We start from the raw sequence: 24,425 nt of genomic DNA on the forward strand, positions 1-24,425 counted from the left end.
AGTTTGGCACCTTGCTGGTGTTTGGGAAGGGTGCGTTCTAATTCATATTTAAGTGCTTACTTCTCGCAGTCATTTTAACGTATCGAGCCTATAATACCCCCAACTGTAGCACAACTGTCGCCTTTCGACAGTTTGCTTTCCGTTCGGCCGCCATATACGGAAGCGATCTGATAGGGCCGGGCTCCATCGCCAACTGCAGGAGCTTCTGCTCTCACAAATCGGCTAGGAAGAACGTGGTTTGCTCTTCGTAAGAAACTTGAAAGCAACGTCAGCGATGAGGTCAACAGAGGTGACAAATAAATGTTGCGAATCAAGATAATCGCGTCGTTGCAGTAATTGTTATACTGAATGCACAGGACATTTCTCATTTGCATTAGACAACGCTACACGACGATTCGGTGCTTATTTCTGCAGTAAGTAAGTGGGCCGCCTACTTTCCCCCGATCGGATACCGACGTGGACGGATGCCATCATTAAATGATTCACGAGTGGGACTGCAGCAGGGCATTACAGCGTTAACACCAGCCACAGTACGATGCGTTTTCGAATCGACAAACGACTTCTTTCCGAAAGGTCTAGCGATGGACTCAGATTCCGAAGCATCAGACGAGGTGGCCGAGTGGTTAAGGCGTTGGACTGCTAATCCAATGTGCTCTGCACGCGTGGGTTCGAATCCCATCCTCGTCGAAGAATTTTACGTAAGGCATCCATTTCGGATCCCGCCTTCTACATGCGAAACGCTACTCAGTAGCAACAGTGGAACGTGTAGGTGGCAGATAACATCAGCAAGAAATATGAAACTAAACCGCCTACCAGATGGAAGGAAACAACATTCGATTGCGCACGCCTTTTCGAATCAAACATCACCTCAAGACCTATAAAGGAAACGAAGTTTGGCACCTTGCTGGTGTTTGGGAAGGGTGCGTTCTAATTCATATTTAAGTGCTTACTTCTCGCAGTCATTTTAACGTATCGAGCCTATAATACCCCCAACTGTAGCACAAGTGTCGCCTTTCGACAGTTCGCTTTCCGTTCGGCCGCCATATACGGAAGCGATCTGATAGGGCCGGGCTCCATCGCCAACTGCAGGAGCTTCTGCTCTCACAAATCGGCTAGGAAGAACGTGGTTTGCTCTTCGTAAGAAACTTGAAAGCAACGTCAGCGATGAGGTCAACAGAGGTGACAAATAAATGTTGCGAATCAAGATAATCGCGTCGTTGCAGTAATTGTTATACTGAATGCACAGGACATTTCTCATTTGCATTAGACAACGCTACACGACGATTCGGTGCTTATTTCTGCAGTAAGTAAGTGGGCCGCCTACTTTCCCCCGATCGGATACCGACGTGGACGGATGCCATCATTAAATGATTCACGAGTGGGACTGCAGCAGGGCATTACAGCGTTAACACCAGCCACAGTACGATGCGTTTTCGAATCGACAAACGACTTCTTTCCGAAAGGTCTAGCGATGGACTCAGATTCCGAAGCATCAGACGAGGTGGCCGAGTGGTTAAGGCGTTGGACTGCTAATCCAATGTGCTCTGCACGCGTGGGTTCGAATTCCATCCTCGTCGAAGAATTTTACGTAAGGCATCCATTTCGGATCCCGCCTTCTACATGCGAAACGCTACTCAGTAGCAACAGTGGAACGTGTAGGTGGCAGATAACATCAGCAAGAAAAATGAAACTAAACCGCCTACCAGATGGAAGGAAACAACATTCGATTGCGCACGCCTTTTCGAATCAAACATCATCTCAAGACCTATAAAGGAAACGAAGTTTGGCACCTTGCTGGTGTTTGGGAAGGGTGCGTTCTAATTCATATTTAAGTGCTTACTTCTCGCAGTCATTTTAACGTATCGAGCCTATAATACCCCCAACTGTAGCACAACTGTCGCCTTTCGACAGTTTGCTTTCCGTTCGGCCGCCATATACGGAAGCGATCTGATAGGGCCGGGCTCCATCGCCAACTGCAGGAGCTTCTGCTCTCACAAATCGGCTAGGAAGAACGTGGTTTGCTCTTCGTAAGAAACTTGAAAGCAACGTCAGCGATGAGGTCAACAGAGGTGACAAATAAATGTTGCGAATCAAGATAATCGCGTCGTTGCAGTAATTGTTATACTGAATGCACAGGACATTTCTCATTTGCATTAGACAACGCTACACGACGATTCGGTGCTTATTTCTGCAGTAAGTAAGTGGGCCGCCTACTTTCCCCCGATCGGATACCGACGTGGACGGATGCCATCATTAAATGATTCACGAGTGGGACTGCAGCAGGGCATTACAGCGTTAACACCAGCCACAGTACGATGCGTTTTCGAATCGACAAACGACTTCTTTCCGAAAGGTCTAGCGATGGACTCAGATTCCGAAGCATCAGACGAGGTGGCCGAGTGGTTAAGGCGTTGGACTGCTAATCCAATGTGCTCTGCACGCGTGGGTTCGAATCCCATCCTCGTCGAAGAATTTTACGTAAGGCATCCATTTCGGATCCCGCCTTCTAAATGCGAAACGCTACTCAGTAGCAACAGTGGAACGTGTAGGTGGCAGATAACATCAGCAAGAAATATGAAACTAAACCGCCTACCAGATGGAAGGAAACAACATTCGATTGCGCACGCCTTTTCGAATCAAACATCATCTCAAGACCTATAAAGGAAACGAAGTTTGGCACCTTGCTGGTGTTTGGGAAGGGTGCGTTCTAATTCATATTTAAGTGCTTACTTCTCGCAGTCATTTTAACGTATCGAGCCTATAATACCCCCAACTGTAGCACAAGTGTCGCCTTTCGACAGTTTGCTTTCCGTTCGGCCGCCATATACGGAAGCGATCTGATAGGGCCGGGCTCCATCGCCAACTGCAGGAGCTTCTGCTCTCACAAATCGGCTAGGAAGAACGTGGTTTGCTCTTCGTAAGAAACTTGAAAGCAACGTCAGCGATGAGGTCAACAGAGGTGACAAATAAATGTTGCGAATCAAATTAATCGCGTCGTTGCAGTAATTGTTATACTGAATGCACAGGACATTTCTCATTTGCATTAGACAACGCTACACGACGATTCGGTGCTTATTTCTGCAGTAAGTAAGTGGGCCGCCTACTTTCCCCCGATCGGATACCGACGTGGACGGATGCCATCATTAAATGATTCAAGATTGGGAGCTTGGTCAGCTGCACTGCAGCAGGGCATTACAGCGTTAACACCAGCCACAGTACGATGCGTTTTCGAATCGACAAACGACTTCTTTCCGAAAGGTCTAGCGATGGACTCAGATTCCGAAGCATCAGACGAGGTGGCCGAGTGGTTAAGGCGTTGGACTGCTAATCCAATGTGCTCTGCACGCGTGGGTTCGAATCCCATCCTCGTCGAAGAATTTTACGTAAGGCATCCATTTCGGATCCCGCCTTCTACATGCGAAACGCTACTCAGTAGCAACAGTGGAACGTGTAGGTGGCAGATAACATCAGCAAGAAAAATGAAACTAAACCGCCTACCAGATGGAAGGAAACAACATTCGATTGCGCACGCCTTTTCGAATCAAACATCATCTCAAGACCTATAAAGGAAACGAAGTTTGGCACCTTGCTGGTGTTTGGGAAGGGTGCGTTCTAATTCATATTTAAGTGCTTACTTCTCGCAGTCATTTTAACGTATCGAGCCTATAATACCCCCAACTGTAGCACAACTGTCGCCTTTCGACAGTTTGCTTTCCGTTCGGCCGCCATATACGGAAGCGATCTGATAGGGCCGGGCTCCATCGCCAACTGCAGGAGCTTCTGCTCTCACAAATCGGCTAGGAAGAACGTGGTTTGCTCTTCGTAAGAAACTTGAAAGCAACGTCAGCGATGAGGTCAACAGAGGTGACAAATAAATGTTGCGAATCAAGATAATCGCGTCGTTGCAGTAATTGTTATACTGAATGCACAGGACATTTCTCATTTGCATTAGACAACGCTACACGACGATTCGGTGCTTATTTCTGCAGTAAGTAAGTGGGCCGCCTACTTTCCCCCGATCGGATACCGACGTGGACGGATGCCATCATTAAATGATTCACGAGTGGGACTGCAGCAGGGCATTACAGCGTTAACACCAGCCACAGTACGATGCGTTTTCGAATCGACAAACGACTTCTTTCCGAAAGGTCTAGCGATGGACTCAGATTCCGAAGCATCAGACGAGGTGGCCGAGTGGTTAAGGCGTTGGACTGCTAATCCAATGTGCTCTGCACGCGTGGGTTCGAATCCCATCCTCGTCGAAGAATTTTACGTAAGGCATCCATTTCGGATCCCGCCTTCTACATGCGAAACGCTACTCAGTAGCAACAGTGGAACGTGTAGGTGGCAGATAACATCAGCAAGAAATATGAAACTAAACCGCCTACCAGATGGAAGGAAACAACATTCGATTGCGCACGCCTTTTCGAATCAAACATCATCTCAAGACCTATAAAGGAAACGAAGTTTGGCACCTTGCTGGTGTTTGGGAAGGGTGCGTTCTAATTCATATTTAAGTGCTTACTTCTCGCAGTCATTTTAACGTATCGAGCCTATAATACCCCCAACTGTAGCACAACTGTCGCCTTTCGACAGTTTGCTTTCCGTTCGGCCGCCATATACGGAAGCGATCTGATAGGGCCGGGCTCCATCGCCAACTGCAGGAGCTTCTGCTCTCACAAATCGGCTAGGAAGAACGTGGTTTGCTCTTCGTAAGAAACTTGAAAGCAACGTCAGCGATGAGGTCAACAGAGGTGACAAATAAATGTTGCGAATCAAGATAATCGCGTCGTTGCAGTAATTGTTATACTGAATGCACAGGACATTTCTCATTTGCATTAGACAACGCTACACGACGATTCGGTGCTTATTTCTGCAGTAAGTAAGTGGGCCGCCTACTTTCCCCCGATCGGATACCGACGTGGACGGATGCCATCATTAAATGATTCACGAGTGGGACTGCAGCAGGGCATTACAGCGTTAACACCAGCCACAGTACGATGCGTTTTCGAATCGACAAACGACTTCTTTCCGAAAGGTCTAGCGATGGACTCAGATTCCGAAGCATCAGACGAGGTGGCCGAGTGGTTAAGGCGTTGGACTGCTAATCCAATGTGCTCTGCACGCGTGGGTTCGAATCCCATCCTCGTCGAAGAATTTTACGTAAGGCATCCATTTCGGATCCCGCCTTCTACATGCGAAACGCTACTCAGTAGCAACAGTGGAACGTGTAGGTGGCAGATAACATCAGCAAGAAATATGAAACTAAACCGCCTACCAGATGGAAGGAAACAACATTCGATTGCGCACGCCTTTTCGAATCAAACATCACCTCAAGACCTATAAAGGAAACGAAGTTTGGCACCTTGCTGGTGTTTGGGAAGGGTGCGTTCTAATTCATATTTAAGTGCTTACTTCTCGCAGTCATTTTAACGTATCGAGCCTATAATACCCCCAACTGTAGCACAAGTGTCGCCTTTCGACAGTTCGCTTTCCGTTCGGCCGCCATATACGGAAGCGATCTGATAGGGCCGGGCTCCATCGCCAACTGCAGGAGCTTCTGCTCTCACAAATCGGCTAGGAAGAACGTGGTTTGCTCTTCGTAAGAAACTTGAAAGCAACGTCAGCGATGAGGTCAACAGAGGTGACAAATAAATGTTGCGAATCAAGATAATCGCGTCGTTGCAGTAATTGTTATACTGAATGCACAGGACATTTCTCATTTGCATTAGACAACGCTACACGACGATTCGGTGCTTATTTCTGCAGTAAGTAAGTGGGCCGCCTACTTTCCCCCGATCGGATACCGACGTGGACGGATGCCATCATTAAATGATTCACGAGTGGGACTGCAGCAGGGCATTACAGCGTTAACACCAGCCACAGTACGATGCGTTTTCGAATCGACAAACGACTTCTTTCCGAAAGGTCTAGCGATGGACTCAGATTCCGAAGCATCAGACGAGGTGGCCGAGTGGTTAAGGCGTTGGACTGCTAATCCAATGTGCTCTGCACGCGTGGGTTCGAATTCCATCCTCGTCGAAGAATTTTACGTAAGGCATCCATTTCGGATCCCGCCTTCTACATGCGAAACGCTACTCAGTAGCAACAGTGGAACGTGTAGGTGGCAGATAACATCAGCAAGAAAAATGAAACTAAACCGCCTACCAGATGGAAGGAAACAACATTCGATTGCGCACGCCTTTTCGAATCAAACATCATCTCAAGACCTATAAAGGAAACGAAGTTTGGCACCTTGCTGGTGTTTGGGAAGGGTGCGTTCTAATTCATATTTAAGTGCTTACTTCTCGCAGTCATTTTAACGTATCGAGCCTATAATACCCCCAACTGTAGCACAACTGTCGCCTTTCGACAGTTTGCTTTCCGTTCGGCCGCCATATACGGAAGCGATCTGATAGGGCCGGGCTCCATCGCCAACTGCAGGAGCTTCTGCTCTCACAAATCGGCTAGGAAGAACGTGGTTTGCTCTTCGTAAGAAACTTGAAAGCAACGTCAGCGATGAGGTCAACAGAGGTGACAAATAAATGTTGCGAATCAAGATAATCGCGTCGTTGCAGTAATTGTTATACTGAATGCACAGGACATTTCTCATTTGCATTAGACAACGCTACACGACGATTCGGTGCTTATTTCTGCAGTAAGTAAGTGGGCCGCCTACTTTCCCCCGATCGGATACCGACGTGGACGGATGCCATCATTAAATGATTCACGAGTGGGACTGCAGCAGGGCATTACAGCGTTAACACCAGCCACAGTACGATGCGTTTTCGAATCGACAAACGACTTCTTTCCGAAAGGTCTAGCGATGGACTCAGATTCCGAAGCATCAGACGAGGTGGCCGAGTGGTTAAGGCGTTGGACTGCTAATCCAATGTGCTCTGCACGCGTGGGTTCGAATCCCATCCTCGTCGAAGAATTTTACGTAAGGCATCCATTTCGGATCCCGCCTTCTAAATGCGAAACGCTACTCAGTAGCAACAGTGGAACGTGTAGGTGGCAGATAACATCAGCAAGAAATATGAAACTAAACCGCCTACCAGATGGAAGGAAACAACATTCGATTGCGCACGCCTTTTCGAATCAAACATCATCTCAAGACCTATAAAGGAAACGAAGTTTGGCACCTTGCTGGTGTTTGGGAAGGGTGCGTTCTAATTCATATTTAAGTGCTTACTTCTCGCAGTCATTTTAACGTATCGAGCCTATAATACCCCCAACTGTAGCACAAGTGTCGCCTTTCGACAGTTTGCTTTCCGTTCGGCCGCCATATACGGAAGCGATCTGATAGGGCCGGGCTCCATCGCCAACTGCAGGAGCTTCTGCTCTCACAAATCGGCTAGGAAGAACGTGGTTTGCTCTTCGTAAGAAACTTGAAAGCAACGTCAGCGATGAGGTCAACAGAGGTGACAAATAAATGTTGCGAATCAAATTAATCGCGTCGTTGCAGTAATTGTTATACTGAATGCACAGGACATTTCTCATTTGCATTAGACAACGCTACACGACGATTCGGTGCTTATTTCTGCAGTAAGTAAGTGGGCCGCCTACTTTCCCCCGATCGGATACCGACGTGGACGGATGCCATCATTAAATGATTCAAGATTGGGAGCTTGGTCAGCTGCACTGCAGCAGGGCATTACAGCGTTAACACCAGCCACAGTACGATGCGTTTTCGAATCGACAAACGACTTCTTTCCGAAAGGTCTAGCGATGGACTCAGATTCCGAAGCATCAGACGAGGTGGCCGAGTGGTTAAGGCGTTGGACTGCTAATCCAATGTGCTCTGCACGCGTGGGTTCGAATCCCATCCTCGTCGAAGAATTTTACGTAAGGCATCCATTTCGGATCCCGCCTTCTACATGCGAAACGCTACTCAGTAGCAACAGTGGAACGTGTAGGTGGCAGATAACATCAGCAAGAAAAATGAAACTAAACCGCCTACCAGATGGAAGGAAACAACATTCGATTGCGCACGCCTTTTCGAATCAAACATCATCTCAAGACCTATAAAGGAAACGAAGTTTGGCACCTTGCTGGTGTTTGGGAAGGGTGCGTTCTAATTCATATTTAAGTGCTTACTTCTCGCAGTCATTTTAACGTATCGAGCCTATAATACCCCCAACTGTAGCACAACTGTCGCCTTTCGACAGTTTGCTTTCCGTTCGGCCGCCATATACGGAAGCGATCTGATAGGGCCGGGCTCCATCGCCAACTGCAGGAGCTTCTGCTCTCACAAATCGGCTAGGAAGAACGTGGTTTGCTCTTCGTAAGAAACTTGAAAGCAACGTCAGCGATGAGGTCAACAGAGGTGACAAATAAATGTTGCGAATCAAGATAATCGCGTCGTTGCAGTAATTGTTATACTGAATGCACAGGACATTTCTCATTTGCATTAGACAACGCTACACGACGATTCGGTGCTTATTTCTGCAGTAAGTAAGTGGGCCGCCTACTTTCCCCCGATCGGATACCGACGTGGACGGATGCCATCATTAAATGATTCACGAGTGGGACTGCAGCAGGGCATTACAGCGTTAACACCAGCCACAGTACGATGCGTTTTCGAATCGACAAACGACTTCTTTCCGAAAGGTCTAGCGATGGACTCAGATTCCGAAGCATCAGACGAGGTGGCCGAGTGGTTAAGGCGTTGGACTGCTAATCCAATGTGCTCTGCACGCGTGGGTTCGAATCCCATCCTCGTCGAAGAATTTTACGTAAGGCATCCATTTCGGATCCCGCCTTCTACATGCGAAACGCTACTCAGTAGCAACAGTGGAACGTGTAGGTGGCAGATAACATCAGCAAGAAATATGAAACTAAACCGCCTACCAGATGGAAGGAAACAACATTCGATTGCGCACGCCTTTTCGAATCAAACATCATCTCAAGACCTATAAAGGAAACGAAGTTTGGCACCTTGCTGGTGTTTGGGAAGGGTGCGTTCTAATTCATATTTAAGTGCTTACTTCTCGCAGTCATTTTAACGTATCGAGCCTATAATACCCCCAACTGTAGCACAACTGTCGCCTTTCGACAGTTTGCTTTCCGTTCGGCCGCCATATACGGAAGCGATCTGATAGGGCCGGGCTCCATCGCCAACTGCAGGAGCTTCTGCTCTCACAAATCGGCTAGGAAGAACGTGGTTTGCTCTTCGTAAGAAACTTGAAAGCAACGTCAGCGATGAGGTCAACAGAGGTGACAAATAAATGTTGCGAATCAAGATAATCGCGTCGTTGCAGTAATTGTTATACTGAATGCACAGGACATTTCTCATTTGCATTAGACAACGCTACACGACGATTCGGTGCTTATTTCTGCAGTAAGTAAGTGGGCCGCCTACTTTCCCCCGATCGGATACCGACGTGGACGGATGCCATCATTAAATGATTCACGAGTGGGACTGCAGCAGGGCATTACAGCGTTAACACCAGCCACAGTACGATGCGTTTTCGAATCGACAAACGACTTCTTTCCGAAAGGTCTAGCGATGGACTCAGATTCCGAAGCATCAGACGAGGTGGCCGAGTGGTTAAGGCGTTGGACTGCTAATACAATGTGCTCTGCACGCGTGGGTTCGAATCCCATCCTCGTCGAAGAATTTTACGTAAGGCATCCATTTCGGATCCCGCCTTCTACATGCGAAACGCTACTCAGTAGCAACAGTGGAACGTGTAGGTGGCAGATAACATCAGCAAGAAATATGAAACTAAACCGCCTACCAGATGGAAGGAAACAACATTCGATTGCGCACGCCTTTTCGAATCAAACATCATCTCAAGACCTATAAAGGAAACGAAGTTTGGCACCTTGCTGGTGTTTGGGAAGGGTGCGTTCTAATTCATATTTAAGTGCTTACTTCTCGCAGTCATTTTAACGTATCGAGCCTATAATACCCCCAACTGTAGCACAAGTGTCGCCTTTCGACAGTTTGCTTTCCGTTCGGCCGCCATATACGGAAGCGATCTGATAGGGCCGGGCTCCATCGCCAACTGCAGGAGCTTCTGCTCTCACAAATCGGCTAGGAAGAACGTGGTTTGCTCTTCGTAAGAAACTTGAAAGCAACGTCAGCGATGAGGTCAACAGAGGTGACAAATAAATGTTGCGAATCAAATTAATCGCGTCGTTGCAGTAATTGTTATACTGAATGCACAGGACATTTCTCATTTGCATTAGACAACGCTACACGACGATTCGGTGCTTATTTCTGCAGTAAGTAAGTGGGCCGCCTACTTTCCCCCGATCGGATACCGACGTGGACGGATGCCATCATTAAATGATTCAAGATTGGGAGCTTGGTCAGCTGCACTGCAGCAGGGCATTACAGCGTTAACACCAGCCACAGTACGATGCGTTTTCGAATCGACAAACGACTTCTTTCCGAAAGGTCTAGCGATGGACTCAGATTCCGAAGCATCAGACGAGGTGGCCGAGTGGTTAAGGCGTTGGACTGCTAATCCAATGTGCTCTGCACGCGTGGGTTCGAATCCCATCCTCGTCGAAGAATTTTACGTAAGGCATCCATTTCGGATCCCGCCTTCTACATGCGAAACGCTACTCAGTAGCAACAGTGGAACGTGTAGGTGGCAGATAACATCAGCAAGAAAAATGAAACTAAACCGCCTACCAGATGGAAGGAAACAACATTCGATTGCGCACGCCTTTTCGAATCAAACATCATCTCAAGACCTATAAAGGAAACGAAGTTTGGCACCTTGCTGGTGTTTGGGAAGGGTGCGTTCTAATTCATATTTAAGTGCTTACTTCTCGCAGTCATTTTAACGTATCGAGCCTATAATACCCCCAACTGTAGCACAACTGTCGCCTTTCGACAGTTTGCTTTCCGTTCGGCCGCCATATACGGAAGCGATCTGATAGGGCCGGGCTCCATCGCCAACTGCAGGAGCTTCTGCTCTCACAAATCGGCTAGGAAGAACGTGGTTTGCTCTTCGTAAGAAACTTGAAAGCAACGTCAGCGATGAGGTCAACAGAGGTGACAAATAAATGTTGCGAATCAAGATAATCGCGTCGTTGCAGTAATTGTTATACTGAATGCACAGGACATTTCTCATTTGCATTAGACAACGCTACACGACGATTCGGTGCTTATTTCTGCAGTAAGTAAGTGGGCCGCCTACTTTCCCCCGATCGGATACCGACGTGGACGGATGCCATCATTAAATGATTCACGAGTGGGACTGCAGCAGGGCATTACAGCGTTAACACCAGCCACAGTACGATGCGTTTTCGAATCGACAAACGACTTCTTTCCGAAAGGTCTAGCGATGGACTCAGATTCCGAAGCATCAGACGAGGTGGCCGAGTGGTTAAGGCGTTGGACTGCTAATCCAATGTGCTCTGCACGCGTGGGTTCGAATCCCATCCTCGTCGAAGAATTTTACGTAAGGCATCCATTTCGGATCCCGCCTTCTACATGCGAAACGCTACTCAGTAGCAACAGTGGAACGTGTAGGTGGCAGATAACATCAGCAAGAAATATGAAACTAAACCGCCTACCAGATGGAAGGAAACAACATTCGATTGCGCACGCCTTTTCGAATCAAACATCATCTCAAGACCTATAAAGGAAACGAAGTTTGGCACCTTGCTGGTGTTTGGGAAGGGTGCGTTCTAATTCATATTTAAGTGCTTACTTCTCGCAGTCATTTTAACGTATCGAGCCTATAATACCCCCAACTGTAGCACAACTGTCGCCTTTCGACAGTTTGCTTTCCGTTCGGCCGCCATATACGGAAGCGATCTGATAGGGCCGGGCTCCATCGCCAACTGCAGGAGCTTCTGCTCTCACAAATCGGCTAGGAAGAACGTGGTTTGCTCTTCGTAAGAAACTTGAAAGCAACGTCAGCGATGAGGTCAACAGAGGTGACAAATAAATGTTGCGAATCAAGATAATCGCGTCGTTGCAGTAATTGTTATACTGAATGCACAGGACATTTCTCATTTGCATTAGACAACGCTACACGACGATTCGGTGCTTATTTCTGCAGTAAGTAAGTGGGCCGCCTACTTTCCCCCGATCGGATACCGACGTGGACGGATGCCATCATTAAATGATTCACGAGTGGGACTGCAGCAGGGCATTACAGCGTTAACACCAGCCACAGTACGATGCGTTTTCGAATCGACAAACGACTTCTTTCCGAAAGGTCTAGCGATGGACTCAGATTCCGAAGCATCAGACGAGGTGGCCGAGTGGTTAAGGCGTTGGACTGCTAATCCAATGTGCTCTGCACGCGTGGGTTCGAATCCCATCCTCGTCGAAGAATTTTACGTAAGGCATCCATTTCGGATCCCGCCTTCTACATGCGAAACGCTACTCAGTAGCAACAGTGGAACGTGTAGGTGGCAGATAACATCAGCAAGAAATATGAAACTAAACCGCCTACCAGATGGAAGGAAACAACATTCGATTGCGCACGCCTTTTCGAATCAAACATCATCTCAAGACCTATAAAGGAAACGAAGTTTGGCACCTTGCTGGTGTTTGGGAAGGGTGCGTTCTAATTCATATTTAAGTGCTTACTTCTCGCAGTCATTTTAACGTATCGAGCCTATAATACCCCCAACTGTAGCACAACTGTCGCCTTTCGACAGTTTGCTTTCCGTTCGGCCGCCATATACGGAAGCGATCTGATAGGGCCGGGCTCCATCGCCAACTGCAGGAGCTTCTGCTCTCACAAATCGGCTAGGAAGAACGTGGTTTGCTCTTCGTAAGAAACTTGAAAGCAACGTCAGCGATGAGGTCAACAGAGGTGACAAATAAATGTTGCGAATCAAGATAATCGCGTCGTTGCAGTAATTGTTATACTGAATGCACAGGACATTTCTCATTTGCATTAGACAACGCTACACGACGATTCGGTGCTTATTTCTGCAGTAAGTAAGTGGGCCGCCTACTTTCCCCCGATCGGATACCGACGTGGACGGATGCCATCATTAAATGATTCACGAGTGGGACTGCAGCAGGGCATTACAGCGTTAACACCAGCCACAGTACGATGCGTTTTCGAATCGACAAACGACTTCTTTCCGAAAGGTCTAGCGATGGACTCAGATTCCGAAGCATCAGACGAGGTGGCCGAGTGGTTAAGGCGTTGGACTGCTAATCCAATGTGCTCTGCACGCGTGGGTTCGAATCCCATCCTCGTCGAAGAATTTTACGTAAGGCATCCATTTCGGATCCCGCCTTCTACATGCGAAACGCTACTCAGTAGCAACAGTGGAACGTGTAGGTGGCAGATAACATCAGCAAGAAATATGAAACTAAACCGCCTACCAGATGGAAGGAAACAACATTCGATTGCGCACGCCTTTTCGAATCAAACATCATCTCAAGACCTATAAAGGAAACGAAGTTTGGCACCTTGCTGGTGTTTGGGAAGGGAGCGTTCTAATTCATATTTAAGTGCTTACTTCTCGCAGTCATTTTAACGTATCGAGCCTATAATACCCCCAACTGTAGCACAACTGTCGCCTTTCGACAGTTTGCTTTCCGTTCGGCCGCCATATACGGAAGCGATCTGATAGGGCCGGGCTCCATCGCCAACTGCAGGAGCTTCTGCTCTCACAAATCGGCTAGGAAGAACGTGGTTTGCTCTTCGTAAGAAACTTGAAAGCAACGTCAGCGATGAGGTCAACAGAGGTGACAAATAAATGTTGCGAATCAAGATAATCGCGTCGTTGCAGTAATTGTTATACTGAATGCACAGGACATTTCTCATTTGCATTAGACAACGCTACACGACGATTCGGTGCTTATTTCTGCAGTAAGTAAGTGGGCCGCCTACTTTCCCCCGATCGGATACCGACGTGGACGGATGCCATCATTAAATGATTCACGAGTGGGACTGCAGCAGGGCATTACAGCGTTAACACCAGCCACAGTACGATGCGTTTTCGAATCGACAAACGACTTCTTTCCGAAAGGTCTAGCGATGGACTCAGATTCCGAAGCATCAGACGAGGTGGCCGAGTGGTTAAGGCGTTGGACTGCTAATCCAATGTGCTCTGCACGCGTGGGTTCGAATCCCATCCTCGTCGAAGAATTTTACGTAAGGCATCCATTTCGGATCCCGCCTTCTACATGCGAAACGCTACTCAGTAGCAACAGTGGAACGTGTAGGTGGCAGATAACATCAGCAAGAAATATGAAACTAAACCGCCTACCAGATGGAAGGAAACAACATTCGATTGCGCACGCCTTTTCGAATCAAACATCACCTCAAGACCTATAAAGGAAACGAAGTTTGGCACCTTGCTGGTGTTTGGGAAGGGTGCGTTCTAATTCATATTTAAGTGCTTACTTCTCGCAGTCATTTTAACGTATCGAGCCTATAATACCCCCAACTGTAGCACAAGTGTCGCCTTTCGACAGTTCGCTTTCCGTTCGGCCGCCATATACGGAAGCGATCTGATAGGGCCGGGCTCCATCGCCAACTGCAGGAGCTTCTGCTCTCACAAATCGGCTAGGAAGAACGTGGTTTGCTCTTCGTAAGAAACTTGAAAGCAACGTCAGCGATGAGGTCAACAGAGGTGACAAATAAATGTTGCGAATCAAGATAATCGCGTCGTTGCAGTAATTGTTATACTGAATGCACAGGACATTTCTCATTTGCATTAGACAACGCTACACGACGATTCGGTGCTTATTTCTGCAGTAAGTAAGTGGGCCGCCTACTTTCCCCCGATCGGATACCGACGTGGACGGATGCCATCATTAAATGATTCACGAGTGGGACTGCAGCAGGGCATTACAGCGTTAACACCAGCCACAGTACGATGCGTTTTCGAATCGACAAACGACTTCTTTCCGAAAGGTCTAGCGATGGACTCAGATTCCGAAGCATCAGACGAGGTGGCCGAGTGGTTAAGGCGTTGGACTGCTAATCCAATGTGCTCTGCACGCGTGGGTTCGAATCCCATCCTCGTCGAAGAATTTTACGTAAGGCATCCATTTCGGATCCCGCCTTCTACATGCGAAACGCTACTCAGTAGCAACAGTGGAACGTGTAGGTGGCAGATAACATCAGCAAGAAATATGAAACTAAACCGCCTACCAGATGGAAGGAAACAACATTCGATTGCGCACGCCTTTTCGAATCAAACATCATCTCAAGACCTATAAAGGAAACGAAGTTTGGCACCTTGCTGGTGTTTGGGAAGGGTGCGTTCTAATTCATATTTAAGTGCTTACTTCTCGCAGTCATTTTAACGTATCGAGCCTATAATACCCCCAACTGTAGCACAACTGTCGCCTTTCGACAGTTTGCTTTCCGTTCGGCCGCCATATACGGAAGCGATCTGATAGGGCCGGGCTCCATCGCCAACTGCAGGAGCTTCTGCTCTCACAAATCGGCTAGGAAGAACGTGGTTTGCTCTTCGTAAGAAACTTGAAAGCAACGTCAGCGATGAGGTCAACAGAGGTGACAAATAAATGTTGCGAATCAAATTAATCGCGTCGTTGCAGTAATTGTTATACTGAATGCACAGGACATTTCTCATTTGCATTAGACAACGCTACACGACGATTCGGTGCTTATTTCTGCAGTAAGTAAGTGGGCCGCCTACTTTCCCCCGATCGGATACCGACGTGGACGGATGCCATCATTAAATGATTCAAGATTGGGAGCTTGGTCAGCTGCACTGCAGCAGGGCATTACAGCGTTAACACCAGCCACAGTACGATGCGTTTTCGAATCGACAAACGACTTCTTTCCGAAAGGTCTAGCGATGGACTCAGATTCCGAAGCATCAGACGAGGTGGCCGAGTGGTTAAGGCGTTGGACTGCTAATCCAATGTGCTCTGCACGCGTGGGTTCGAATCCCATCCTCGTCGAAGAATTTTACGTAAGGCATCCATTTCGGATCCCGCCTTCTACATGCGAAACGCTACTCAGTAGCAACAGTGGAACGTGTAGGTGGCAGATAACATCAGCAAGAAATATGAAACTAAACCGCCTACCAGATGGAAGGAAACAACATTCGATTGCGCACGCCTTTTCGAATCAAACATCATCTCAAGACCTATAAAGGAAACGAAGTTTGGCACCTTGCTGGTGTTTGGGAAGGGTGCGTTCTAATTCATATTTAAGTGCTTACTTCTCGCAGTCATTTTAACGTATCGAGCCTATAATACCCCCAACTGTAGCACAACTGTCGCCTTTCGACAGTTTGCTTTCCGTTCGGCCGCCATATACGGAAGCGATCTGATAGGGCCGGGCTCCATCGCCAACTGCAGGAGCTTCTGCTCTCACAAATCGGCTAGGAAGAACGTGGTTTGCTCTTCGTAAGAAACTTGAAAGCAACGTCAGCGATGAGGTCAACAGAGGTGACAAATAAATGTTGCGAATCAAGATAATCGCGTCGTTGCAGTAATTGTTATACTGAATGCACAGGACATTTCTCATTTGCATTAGACAACGCTACACGACGATTCGGTGCTTATTTCTGCAGTAAGTAAGTGGGCCGCCTACTTTCCCCCGATCGGATACCGACGTGGACGGATGCCATCATTAAATGATTCACGAGTGGGACTGCAGCAGGGCATTACAGCGTTAACACCAGCCACAGTACGATGCGTTTTCGAATCGACAAACGACTTCTTTCCGAAAGGTCTAGCGATGGACTCAGATTCCGAAGCATCAGACGAGGTGGCCGAGTGGTTAAGGCGTTGGACTGCTAATCCAATGTGCTCTGCACGCGTGGGTTCGAATCCCATCCTCGTCGAAGAATTTTACGTAAGGCATCCATTTCGGATCCCGCCTTCTACATGCGAAACGCTACTCAGTAGCAACAGTGGAACGTGTAGGTGGCAGATAACATCAGCAAGAAAAATGAAACTAAACCGCCTACCAGATGGAAGGAAACAACATTCGATTGCGCACGCCTTTTCGAATCAAACATCATCTCAAGACCTATAAAGGAAACGAAGTTTGGCACCTTGCTGGTGTTTGGGAAGGGTGCGTTCTAATTCATATTTAAGTGCTTACTTCTCGCAGTCATTTTAACGTATCGAGCCTATAATACCCCCAACTGTAGCACAAGTGTCGCCTTTCGACAGTTCGCTTTCCGTTCGGCCGCCATATACGGAAGCGATCTGATAGGGCCGGGCTCCATCGCCAACTGCAGGAGCTTCTGCTCTCACAAATCGGCTAGGAAGAACGTGGTTTGCTCTTCGTAAGAAACTTGAAAGCAACGTCAGCGATGAGGTCAACAGAGGTGACAAATAAATGTTGCGAATCAAGATAATCGCGTCGTTGCAGTAATTGTTATACTGAATGCACAGGACATTTCTCATTTGCATTAGACAACGCTACACGACGATTCGGTGCTTATTTCTGCAGTAAGTAAGTGGGCCGCCTACTTTCCCCCGATCGGATACCGACGTGGACGGATGCCATCATTAAATGATTCACGAGTGGGACTGCAGCAGGGCATTACAGCGTTAACACCAGCCACAGTACGATGCGTTTTCGAATCGACAAACGACTTCTTTCCGAAAGGTCTAGCGATGGACTCAGATTCCGAAGCATCAGACGAGGTGGCCGAGTGGTTAAGGCGTTGGACTGCTAATCCAATGTGCTCTGCACGCGTGGGTTCGAATCCCATCCTCGTCGAAGAATTTTACGTAAGGCATCCATTTCGGATCCCGCCTTCTACATGCGAAACGCTACTCAGTAGCAACAGTGGAACGTGTAGGTGGCAGATAACATCAGCAAGAAATATGAAACTAAACCGCCTACCAGATGGAAGGAAACAACATTCGATTGCGCACGCCTTTTCGAATCAAACATCACCTCAAGACCTATAAAGGAAACGAAGTTTGGCACCTTGCTGGTGTTTGGGAAGGGTGCGTTCTAATTCATATTTAAGTGCTTACTTCTCGCAGTCATTTTAACGTATCGAGCCTATAATACCCCCAACTGTAGCACAAGTGTCGCCTTTCGACAGTTCGCTTTCCGTTCGGCCGCCATATACGGAAGCGATCTGATAGGGCCGGGCTCCATCGCCAACTGCAGGAGCTTCTGCTCTCACAAATCGGCTAGGAAGAACGTGGTTTGCTCTTCGTAAGAAACTTGAAAGCAACGTCAGCGATGAGGTCAACAGAGGTGACAAATAAATGTTGCGAATCAAGATAATCGCGTCGTTGCAGTAATTGTTATACTGAATGCACAGGACATTTCTCATTTGCATTAGACAACGCTACACGACGATTCGGTGCTTATTTCTGCAGTAAGTAAGTGGGCCGCCTACTTTCCCCCGATCGGATACCGACGTGGACGGATGCCATCATTAAATGATTCACGAGTGGGACTGCAGCAGGGCATTACAGCGTTAACACCAGCCACAGTACGATGCGTTTTCGAATCGACAAACGACTTCTTTCCGAAAGGTCTAGCGATGGACTCAGATTCCGAAGCATCAGACGAGGTGGCCGAGTGGTTAAGGCGTTGGACTGCTAATCCAATGTGCTCTGCACGCGTGGGTTCGAATCCCATCCTCGTCGAAGAATTTTACGTAAGGCATCCATTTCGGATCCCGCCTTCTACATGCGAAACGCTACTCAGTAGCAACAGTGGAACGTGTAGGTGGCAGATAACATCAGCAAGAAAAATGAAACTAAACCGCCTACCAGATGGAAGGAAACAACATTCGATTGCGCACGCCTTTTCGAATCAAACATCATCTCAAGACCTATAAAGGAAACGAAGTTTGGCACCTTGCTGGTGTTTGGGAAGGGTGCGTTCTAATTCATATTTAAGTGCTTACTTCTCGCAGTCATTTTAACGTATCGAGCCTATAATACCCCCAACTGTAGCACAAGTGTCGCCTTTCGACAGTTCGCTTTCCGTTCGGCCGCCATATACGGAAGCGATCTGATAGGGCCGGGCTCCATCGCCAACTGCAGGAGCTTCTGCTCTCACAAATCGGCTAGGAAGAACGTGGTTTGCTCTTCGTAAGAAACTTGAAAGCAACGTCAGCGATGAGGTCAACAGAGGTGACAAATAAATGTTGCGAATCAAGATAATCGCGTCGTTGCAGTAATTGTTATACTGAATGCACAGGACATTTCTCATTTGCATTAGACAACGCTACACGACGATTCGGTGCTTATTTCTGCAGTAAGTAAGTGGGCCGCCTACTTTCCCCCGATCGGATACCGACGTGGACGGATGCCATCATTAAATGATTCACGAGTGGGACTGCAGCAGGGCATTACAGCGTTAACACCAGCCACAGTACGATGCGTTTTCGAATCGACAAACGACTTCTTTCCGAAAGGTCTAGCGATGGACTCAGATTCCGAAGCATCAGACGAGGTGGCCGAGTGGTTAAGGCGTTGGACTGCTAATCCAATGTGCTCTGCACGCGTGGGTTCGAATCCCATCCTCGTCGAAGAATTTTACGTAAGGCATCCATTTCGGATCCCGCCTTCTACATGCGAAACGCTACTCAGTAGCAACAGTGGAACGTGTAGGTGGCAGATAACATCAGCAAGAAATATGAAACTAAACCGCCTACCAGATGGAAGGAAACAACATTCGATTGCGCACGCCTTTTCGAATCAAACATCACCTCAAGACCTATAAAGGAAACGAAGTTTGGCACCTTGCTGGTGTTTGGGAAGGGTGCGTTCTAATTCATATTTAAGTGCTTACTTCTCGCAGTCATTTTAACGTATCGAGCCTATAATACCCCCAACTGTAGCACAAGTGTCGCCTTTCGACAGTTCGCTTTCCGTTCGGCCGCCATATACGGAAGCGATCTGATAGGGCCGGGCTCCATCGCCAACTGCAGGAGCTTCTGCTCTCACAAATCGGCTAGGAAGAACGTGGTTTGCTCTTCGTAAGAAACTTGAAAGCAACGTCAGCGATGAGGTCAACAGAGGTGACAAATAAATGTTGCGAATCAAGATAATCGCGTCGTTGCAGTAATTGTTATACTGAATGCACAGGACATTTCTCATTTGCATTAGACAACGCTACACGACGATTCGGTGCTTATTTCTGCAGTAAGTAAGTGGGCCGCCTACTTTCCCCCGATCGGATACCGACGTGGACGGATGCCATCATTAAATGATTCACGAGTGGGACTGCAGCAGGGCATTACAGCGTTAACACCAGCCACAGTACGATGCGTTTTCGAATCGACAAACGACTTCTTTCCGAAAGGTCTAGCGATGGACTCAGATTCCGAAGCATCAGACGAGGTGGCCGAGTGGTTAAGGCGTTGGACTGCTAATCCAATGTGCTCTGCACGCGTGGGTTCGAATCCCATCCTCGTCGAAGAATTTTACGTAAGGCATCCATTTCGGATCCCGCCTTCTACATGCGAAACGCTACTCAGTAGCAACAGTGGAACGTGTAGGTGGCAGATAACATCAGCAAGAAATATGAAACTAAACCGCCTACCAGATGGAAGGAAACAACATTCGATTGCGCACGCCTTTTCGAATCAAACATCATCTCAAGACCTATAAAGGAAACGAAGTTTGGCACCTTGCTGGTGTTTGGGAAGGGTGCGTTCTAATTCATATTTAAGTGCTTACTTCTCGCAGTCATTTTAACGTATCGAGCCTATAATACCCCCAACTGTAGCACAACTGTCGCCTTTCGACAGTTTGCTTTCCGTTCGGCCGCCATATACGGAAGCGATCTGATAGGGCCGGGCTCCATCGCCAACTGCAGGAGCTTCTGCTCTCACAAATCGGCTAGGAAGAACGTGGTTTGCTCTTCGTAAGAAACTTGAAAGCAACGTCAGCGATGAGGTCAACAGAGGTGACAAATAAATGTTGCGAATCAAATTAATCGCGTCGTTGCAGTAATTGTTATACTGAATGCACAGGACATTTCTCATTTGCATTAGACAACGCTACACGACGATTCGGTGCTTATTTCTGCAGTAAGTAAGTGGGCCGCCTACTTTCCCCCGATCGGATACCGACGTGGACGGATGCCATCATTAAATGATTCAAGATTGGGAGCTTGGTCAGCTGCACTGCAGCAGGGCATTACAGCGTTAACACCAGCCACAGTACGATGCGTTTTCGAATCGACAAACGACTTCTTTCCGAAAGGTCTAGCGATGGACTCAGATTCCGAAGCATCAGACGAGGTGGCCGAGTGGTTAAGGCGTTGGACTGCTAATCCAATGTGCTCTGCACGCGTGGGTTCGAATCCCATCCTCGTCGAAGAATTTTACGTAAGGCATCCATTTCGGATCCCGCCTTCTACATGCGAAACGCTACTCAGTAGCAACAGTGGAACGTGTAGGTGGCAGATAACATCAGCAAGAAATATGAAACTAAACCGCCTACCAGATGGAAGGAAACAACATTCGATTGCGCACGCCTTTTCGAATCAAACATCATCTCAAGACCTATAAAGGAAACGAAGTTTGGCACCTTGCTGGTGTTTGGGAAGGGTGCGTTCTAATTCATATTTAAGTGCTTACTTCTCGCAGTCATTTTAACGTATCGAGCCTATAATACCCCCAACTGTAGCACAACTGTCGCCTTTCGACAGTTTGCTTTCCGTTCGGCCGCCATATACGGAAGCGATCTGATAGGGCCGGGCTCCATCGCCAACTGCAGGAGCTTCTGCTCTCACAAATCGGCTAGGAAGAACGTGGTTTGCTCTTCGTAAGAAACTTGAAAGCAACGTCAGCGATGAGGTCAACAGAGGTGACAAATAAATGTTGCGAATCAAGATAATCGCGTCGTTGCAGTAATTGTTATACTGAATGCACAGGACATTTCTCATTTGCATTAGACAACGCTACACGACGATTCGGTGCTTATTTCTGCAGTAAGTAAGTGGGCCGCCTACTTTCCCCCGATCGGATACCGACGTGGACGGATGCCATCATTAAATGATTCACGAGTGGGACTGCAGCAGGGCATTACAGCGTTAACACCAGCCACAGTACGATGCGTTTTCGAATCGACAAACGACTTCTTTCCGAAAGGTCTAGCGATGGACTCAGATTCCGAAGCATCAGACGAGGTGGCCGAGTGGTTAAGGCGTTGGACTGCTAATCCAATGTGCTCTGCACGCGTGGGTTCGAATCCCATCCTCGTCGAAGAATTTTACGTAAGGCATCCATTTCGGATCCCGCCTTCTACATGCGAAACGCTACTCAGTAGCAACAGTGGAACGTGTAGGTGGCAGATAACATCAGCAAGAAAAATGAAACTAAACCGCCTACCAGATGGAAGGAAACAACATTCGATTGCGCACGCCTTTTCGAATCAAACATCATCTCAAGACCTATAAAGGAAACGAAGTTTGGCACCTTGCTGGTGTTTGGGAAGGGTGCGTTCTAATTCATATTTAAGTGCTTACTTCTCGCAGTCATTTTAACGTATCGAGCCTATAATACCCCCAACTGTAGCACAAGTGTCGCCTTTCGACAGTTCGCTTTCCGTTCGGCCGCCATATACGGAAGCGATCTGATAGGGCCGGGCTCCATCGCCAACTGCAGGAGCTTCTGCTCTCACAAATCGGCTAGGAAGAACGTGGTTTGCTCTTCGTAAGAAACTTGAAAGCAACGTCAGCGATGAGGTCAACAGAGGTGACAAATAAATGTTGCGAATCAAGATAATCGCGTCGTTGCAGTAATTGTTATACTGAATGCACAGGACATTTCTCATGTGCATTAGACAACGCTACACGACGATTCGGTGCTTATTTCTGCAGTAAGTAAGTGGGCCGCCTACTTTCCCCCGATCGGATACCGACGTGGACGGATGCCATCATTAAATGATTCACGAGTGGGACTGCAGCAGGGCATTACAGCGTTAACACCAGCCACAGTACGATGCGTTTTCGAATCGACAAACGACTTCTTTCCGAAAGGTCTAGCGATGGACTCAGATTCCGAAGCATCAGACGAGGTGGCCGAGTGGTTAAGGCGTTGGACTGCTAATCCAATGTGCTCTGCACACGTGGGTTCGAATCCCATCCTCGTCGAAGAATTTTACGTAAGGCATCCATTTCGGATCCCGCCTTCTACATGCGAAACGCTACTCAGTAGCAACAGTGGAACGTGTAGGTGGCAGATAACATCAGCAAGAAATATGAAACTAAACCGCCTACCAGATGGAAGGAAACAACATTCGATTGCGCACGCCTTTTCGAATCAAACATCATCTCAAGACCTATAAAGGAAACGAAGTTTGGCACCTTGCTGGTGTTTGGGAAGGGTGCGTTCTAATTCATATTTAAGTGCTTACTTCTCGCAGTCATTTTAACGTATCGAGCCTATAATACCCCCAACTGTAGCACAAGTGTCGCCTTTCGACAGTTCGCTTTCCGTTCGGCCGCCATATACGGAAGCGATCTGATAGGGCCGGGCTCCATCGCCAACTGCAGGAGCTTCTGCTCTCACAAATCGGCTAGGAAGAACGTGGTTTGCTCTTCGTAAGAAACTTGAAAGCAACGTCAGCGATGAGGTCAACAGAGGTGACAAATAAATGTTGCGAATCAAGATAATCGCGTCGTTGCAGTAATTGTTATACTGAATGCACAGGACATTTCTCATTTGCATTAGACAACGCTACACGACGATTCGGTGCTTATTTCTGCAGTAAGTAAGTGGGCCGCCTACTTTCCCCCGATCGGATACCGACGTGGACGGATGCCATCATTAAATGATTCACGAGTGGGACTGCAGCAGGGCATTACAGCGTTAACACCAGCCACAGTACGATGCGTTTTCGAATCGACAAACGACTTCTTTCCGAAAGGTCTAGCGATGGACTCAGATTCCGAAGCATCAGACGAGGTGGCCGAGTGGTTAAGGCGTTGGACTGCTAATCCAATGTGCTCTGCACACGTGGGTTCGAATCCCATCCTCGTCGAAGAATTTTACGTAAGGCATCCATTTCGGATCCCGCCTTCTACATGCGAAACGCTACTCAGTAGCAACAGTGGAACGTGTAGGTGGCAGATAACATCAGCAAGAAATATGAAACTAAACCGCCTACCAGATGGAAGGAAACAACATTCGATTGCGCACGCCTTTTCGAATCAAACATCATCTCAAGACCTATAAAGGAAACGAAGTTTGGCACCTTGCTGGTGTTTGGGAAGGGTGCGTTCTAATTCATATTTAAGTGCTTACTTCTCGCAGTCATTTTAACGTATCGAGCCTATAATACCCCCAACTGTAGCACAAGTGTCGCCTTTCGACAGTTCGCTTTCCGTTCGGCCGCCATATACGGAAGCGATCTGATAGGGCCGGGCTCCATCGCCAACTGCAGGAGCTTCTGCTCTCACAAATCGGCTAGGAAGAACGTGGTTTGCTCTTCGTAAGAAACTTGAAAGCAACGTCAGCGATGAGGTCAACAGAGGTGACAAATAAATGTTGCGAATCAAGATAAT

The 24,425-nt window shown here is 47.8% G+C and overlaps 27 non-coding genes across 27 annotated transcripts; all 27 read left to right on the forward strand.

Annotated features, from left to right (window-relative positions):
* Positions 1–605: 605 nt before the first annotated feature.
* Trnas-gcu (transfer RNA serine (anticodon GCU)) lies at positions 606–687 on the forward strand. The gene has a single exon. It is a non-coding gene; the product is annotated as a tRNA-Ser (tRNA).
* An 808-nt stretch (positions 688–1,495) lies between these two features.
* Positions 1,496–1,577, forward strand: Trnas-gcu (transfer RNA serine (anticodon GCU)). The gene has a single exon. It is a non-coding gene; the product is annotated as a tRNA-Ser (tRNA).
* An 808-nt stretch (positions 1,578–2,385) lies between these two features.
* Positions 2,386–2,467, forward strand: Trnas-gcu (transfer RNA serine (anticodon GCU)). Its single transcript has one exon. It is a non-coding gene; the product is annotated as a tRNA-Ser (tRNA).
* Positions 2,468–3,290: 823 nt separating this feature from the next.
* Positions 3,291–3,372, forward strand: Trnas-gcu (transfer RNA serine (anticodon GCU)). Its single transcript has one exon. It is a non-coding gene; the product is annotated as a tRNA-Ser (tRNA).
* Positions 3,373–4,180: 808 nt separating this feature from the next.
* Trnas-gcu (transfer RNA serine (anticodon GCU)) lies at positions 4,181–4,262 on the forward strand. Its single transcript has one exon. It is a non-coding gene; the product is annotated as a tRNA-Ser (tRNA).
* An 808-nt stretch (positions 4,263–5,070) lies between these two features.
* Trnas-gcu (transfer RNA serine (anticodon GCU)) lies at positions 5,071–5,152 on the forward strand. The gene has a single exon. It is a non-coding gene; the product is annotated as a tRNA-Ser (tRNA).
* An 808-nt stretch (positions 5,153–5,960) lies between these two features.
* Positions 5,961–6,042, forward strand: Trnas-gcu (transfer RNA serine (anticodon GCU)). The gene has a single exon. It is a non-coding gene; the product is annotated as a tRNA-Ser (tRNA).
* Positions 6,043–6,850: 808 nt separating this feature from the next.
* On the forward strand, positions 6,851–6,932 carry Trnas-gcu (transfer RNA serine (anticodon GCU)). The gene has a single exon. It is a non-coding gene; the product is annotated as a tRNA-Ser (tRNA).
* Positions 6,933–7,755: 823 nt separating this feature from the next.
* Trnas-gcu (transfer RNA serine (anticodon GCU)) lies at positions 7,756–7,837 on the forward strand. The gene has a single exon. It is a non-coding gene; the product is annotated as a tRNA-Ser (tRNA).
* Positions 7,838–8,645: 808 nt separating this feature from the next.
* Trnas-gcu (transfer RNA serine (anticodon GCU)) lies at positions 8,646–8,727 on the forward strand. The gene has a single exon. It is a non-coding gene; the product is annotated as a tRNA-Ser (tRNA).
* Positions 8,728–9,535: 808 nt separating this feature from the next.
* Positions 9,536–9,617, forward strand: Trnas-gcu (transfer RNA serine (anticodon GCU)). Its single transcript has one exon. It is a non-coding gene; the product is annotated as a tRNA-Ser (tRNA).
* An 823-nt stretch (positions 9,618–10,440) lies between these two features.
* Positions 10,441–10,522, forward strand: Trnas-gcu (transfer RNA serine (anticodon GCU)). Its single transcript has one exon. It is a non-coding gene; the product is annotated as a tRNA-Ser (tRNA).
* An 808-nt stretch (positions 10,523–11,330) lies between these two features.
* On the forward strand, positions 11,331–11,412 carry Trnas-gcu (transfer RNA serine (anticodon GCU)). Its single transcript has one exon. It is a non-coding gene; the product is annotated as a tRNA-Ser (tRNA).
* Positions 11,413–12,220: 808 nt separating this feature from the next.
* On the forward strand, positions 12,221–12,302 carry Trnas-gcu (transfer RNA serine (anticodon GCU)). The gene has a single exon. It is a non-coding gene; the product is annotated as a tRNA-Ser (tRNA).
* An 808-nt stretch (positions 12,303–13,110) lies between these two features.
* On the forward strand, positions 13,111–13,192 carry Trnas-gcu (transfer RNA serine (anticodon GCU)). The gene has a single exon. It is a non-coding gene; the product is annotated as a tRNA-Ser (tRNA).
* Positions 13,193–14,000: 808 nt separating this feature from the next.
* Positions 14,001–14,082, forward strand: Trnas-gcu (transfer RNA serine (anticodon GCU)). The gene has a single exon. It is a non-coding gene; the product is annotated as a tRNA-Ser (tRNA).
* Positions 14,083–14,890: 808 nt separating this feature from the next.
* On the forward strand, positions 14,891–14,972 carry Trnas-gcu (transfer RNA serine (anticodon GCU)). Its single transcript has one exon. It is a non-coding gene; the product is annotated as a tRNA-Ser (tRNA).
* An 823-nt stretch (positions 14,973–15,795) lies between these two features.
* Trnas-gcu (transfer RNA serine (anticodon GCU)) lies at positions 15,796–15,877 on the forward strand. Its single transcript has one exon. It is a non-coding gene; the product is annotated as a tRNA-Ser (tRNA).
* An 808-nt stretch (positions 15,878–16,685) lies between these two features.
* Trnas-gcu (transfer RNA serine (anticodon GCU)) lies at positions 16,686–16,767 on the forward strand. Its single transcript has one exon. It is a non-coding gene; the product is annotated as a tRNA-Ser (tRNA).
* Positions 16,768–17,575: 808 nt separating this feature from the next.
* On the forward strand, positions 17,576–17,657 carry Trnas-gcu (transfer RNA serine (anticodon GCU)). Its single transcript has one exon. It is a non-coding gene; the product is annotated as a tRNA-Ser (tRNA).
* Positions 17,658–18,465: 808 nt separating this feature from the next.
* On the forward strand, positions 18,466–18,547 carry Trnas-gcu (transfer RNA serine (anticodon GCU)). Its single transcript has one exon. It is a non-coding gene; the product is annotated as a tRNA-Ser (tRNA).
* Positions 18,548–19,355: 808 nt separating this feature from the next.
* Trnas-gcu (transfer RNA serine (anticodon GCU)) lies at positions 19,356–19,437 on the forward strand. The gene has a single exon. It is a non-coding gene; the product is annotated as a tRNA-Ser (tRNA).
* An 808-nt stretch (positions 19,438–20,245) lies between these two features.
* On the forward strand, positions 20,246–20,327 carry Trnas-gcu (transfer RNA serine (anticodon GCU)). Its single transcript has one exon. It is a non-coding gene; the product is annotated as a tRNA-Ser (tRNA).
* An 823-nt stretch (positions 20,328–21,150) lies between these two features.
* Trnas-gcu (transfer RNA serine (anticodon GCU)) lies at positions 21,151–21,232 on the forward strand. Its single transcript has one exon. It is a non-coding gene; the product is annotated as a tRNA-Ser (tRNA).
* Positions 21,233–22,040: 808 nt separating this feature from the next.
* Trnas-gcu (transfer RNA serine (anticodon GCU)) lies at positions 22,041–22,122 on the forward strand. Its single transcript has one exon. It is a non-coding gene; the product is annotated as a tRNA-Ser (tRNA).
* Positions 22,123–22,930: 808 nt separating this feature from the next.
* On the forward strand, positions 22,931–23,012 carry Trnas-gcu (transfer RNA serine (anticodon GCU)). The gene has a single exon. It is a non-coding gene; the product is annotated as a tRNA-Ser (tRNA).
* Positions 23,013–23,820: 808 nt separating this feature from the next.
* Trnas-gcu (transfer RNA serine (anticodon GCU)) lies at positions 23,821–23,902 on the forward strand. Its single transcript has one exon. It is a non-coding gene; the product is annotated as a tRNA-Ser (tRNA).
* Positions 23,903–24,425: the final 523 nt, after the last annotated feature.

This window comes from Schistocerca nitens, chromosome 2 (genome assembly GCF_023898315.1).
Source record: "Schistocerca nitens isolate TAMUIC-IGC-003100 chromosome 2, iqSchNite1.1, whole genome shotgun sequence".
NCBI classification, from domain to species: Eukaryota; Metazoa; Arthropoda; class Insecta; order Orthoptera; family Acrididae; genus Schistocerca; species Schistocerca nitens.